Source organism: Somniosus microcephalus, chromosome 1 (genome assembly GCF_052327205.1).
Source record: "Somniosus microcephalus isolate GS21.2 chromosome 1, FLI_Smic_1.0, whole genome shotgun sequence".
In the NCBI taxonomy this organism is placed as follows: domain Eukaryota; kingdom Metazoa; phylum Chordata; class Chondrichthyes; order Squaliformes; family Somniosidae; genus Somniosus; species Somniosus microcephalus.
This window is the reverse complement of record NC_140987.1, coordinates 358,801,160-358,803,659: the sequence shown is the minus strand read 5'-3', so window position 1 is coordinate 358,803,659 and position 2,500 is coordinate 358,801,160.

Here is a 2,500-nt window from a genome sequence, read left to right as displayed (position 1 = left end):
ACAGCAACTCTCCCTAAAGGTGGTCCCTGCTCAGGGTACCATCTCTATGGCTGATAAAACCCAGACATCGACCATTCTGGGTTACTGCACGGTACAATTGGGCGTTAACGGAACTGTATACGATAATTTTAAAGTATTAATCATGAAGAACCTATGTGCGAGCGTGATCTTGGGCCTGGATTTCCAGTGCAACCACCAAAGCATCACGCTCAAGTACGGTGGGTCCCAGCCGCCCCTCACAGTGTGCGGTCTGGCTACCCTGAAGGTAAAGCCACCTTCGCTATTCGCGAACCTTACCCCTAACTGCCGGCCAATAGCGACCAAAAGCAGGAGGTACAGCTGGGAGGACAGGCAGTTTATCGCGACCGAGGTAGACAGGCTCCTGAAAGAGCGCATTATTGAACGCAGCAACAGCCCGTGGCGCGCCCAAGTGGTAGTGGTAAGGGGTAGCAAGAAGAAAGGGATGGTGATCGACTATAGTCAAACGATCAACAGGTACACCCAACTAGACACCTACCCGCTACCCCGCATATCAGAAATGGTGAACCAAATCGCCCAATACCGTGTGTTCTCCACCATCGACCTCAAGTCAGCGTACCACCAGCTCCCTATCAGACCAGAGGACCGCCCGTACACCGCCTTCGAGGCGAACGGACGCCTCTACCAATTCCTCAGAGTCCCCTTTGGGGTGACGAATGGGGTCTCGGTTTTTCAGAGGGAGATGGACCGCATGGTCGATGACCACCACTTGCAGGCAACCTTCCCCTACCTCGACAACGTCACCATCTGCGGCCACAATCAGCAGGGTCACGACTCAAACCTCGAGAGGTTCCTGGAAACCGCACAAAAACTCAACCTCACCTACAACGAGGACAAGTGCGTTTTCAACACCAAGCGCCTCTGCATACTAGGCAGCGTGGTGGAGAATGGGGAAATCGAACCAGACCCCGACCGATTGCGCCCCCTACGGGAGCTGCCCCTGCCCAACACTCCCAAAGCCCTGAAAAGGTGCCTGGGGTTATTTTCTTATTATTCCCAATGGGTCCCCAACTGCTCTGACAAAGCCCACCCCCTCTTGAAAGCATCCTCTTTTCCGCTCTCTGCTGAGGCCCACGCCGCCTTCAAAAGCATTAAGCAGGATATTGAGCGGGCCACGCTACAGGCAGTGGACGAGAACACTCCATTTCAAGTGGAAAGTGATGCGTCTGACTTCGCCTTGGCGGCCACCCTCAACCAGGCGGGGCGGCCCGTAGCTTTCTTCTCGAGGACCCTCCAAGGGCCCGAGATCAGACACTCCTCCGTGGAAAAGGAGGCCCAAGCCATCGTGGAGGCAGTGCGCCACTGGCGCCACTACCTAGCCGGCAAACGCTTCACCCTACTTACCAACCAGCGGTCGGTAGCGTTTATGTTCAATAATAAACAGAGGGGGAAGATTAAAAATGATAAGATTCTTAGGTGGCGGATCGAGCTCTCCACCTTCGAGTACGACATCATTTACCGGCCAGGGGCCCTTAACGAATCCCCTGACGCCCTCTCATGAGGGATGTGTGCCAGCGCCACCGGGGATCGGCTGCAGACCCTCCACAACGACCTCTGCCACCCAGGGGTCACGCGGCTGTTCCACTTCATAAAGTCCCGTAACTTACCCTACTCGATTGAGGAAGTTCGGTCTCTGACCAGGAACTGCCGCACTTGCGCTGAGTGCAAGCCTCGGTTCTACCGCCCAGATAGAGCCCACTTAATCAAAGCTACACGGCCCTTTGAGCGGCTTAGCTTAGATTTCAAGGGCCCCCTCCCGTCCGTCGACCGCAATGTTTACTTCCTGAACATTGTGGACGAATACTCCCGGTTCCCATTCGCCTTCCCCTGCCCAGACATGACCAGCGCCACGGTCATTAAATGCCTCAACAGCCTGTTCTGCCTGTTCGGTATGCCGAGCTACATCCATACGGATAGGGGGGCGTCCTTCATGAGTGAAGAGCTATGCCAGTACATGCTGTCCAAGGGGATCGCCACGAGCCGTACCACCAGCTACAACCCCCGGGGTAACGGCCAAGTGGAGCGAGAGAACGGGACAGTATGGAAAGCAGTCACTCTAGCTCTAAGGACCAAGGGCCTCCCTATCTCCCGCTGGCAGGAAGTCCTCTCGGATGTGCTCCATTCGATACGGTCGCTATTGTGTACGGCCACTAATGCCACGCCTCATGAACGAATGTTTGTCTCTCCCCGGAAATCCACCTCAGGCGTATCCATGCCGTCATGGCTCTCCACCCCAGGTCCGGTACTCGTGCGAAGGCATGTGAGGGGCCACAAGACGGACCCTCTCGTGGAGCCAGTACACCTACTCCACGCCAACACCCAATACGCATATGTCTGGCACGCCGACGGAAGGGAGGACACCGTGTCCATAAAAGACATCGCCCCAGCCGGCATCGACAACAACCACGGCAATAGCGGCAACGACGATCACAGCAACTCTTACCCACCCACTACTCTTTCA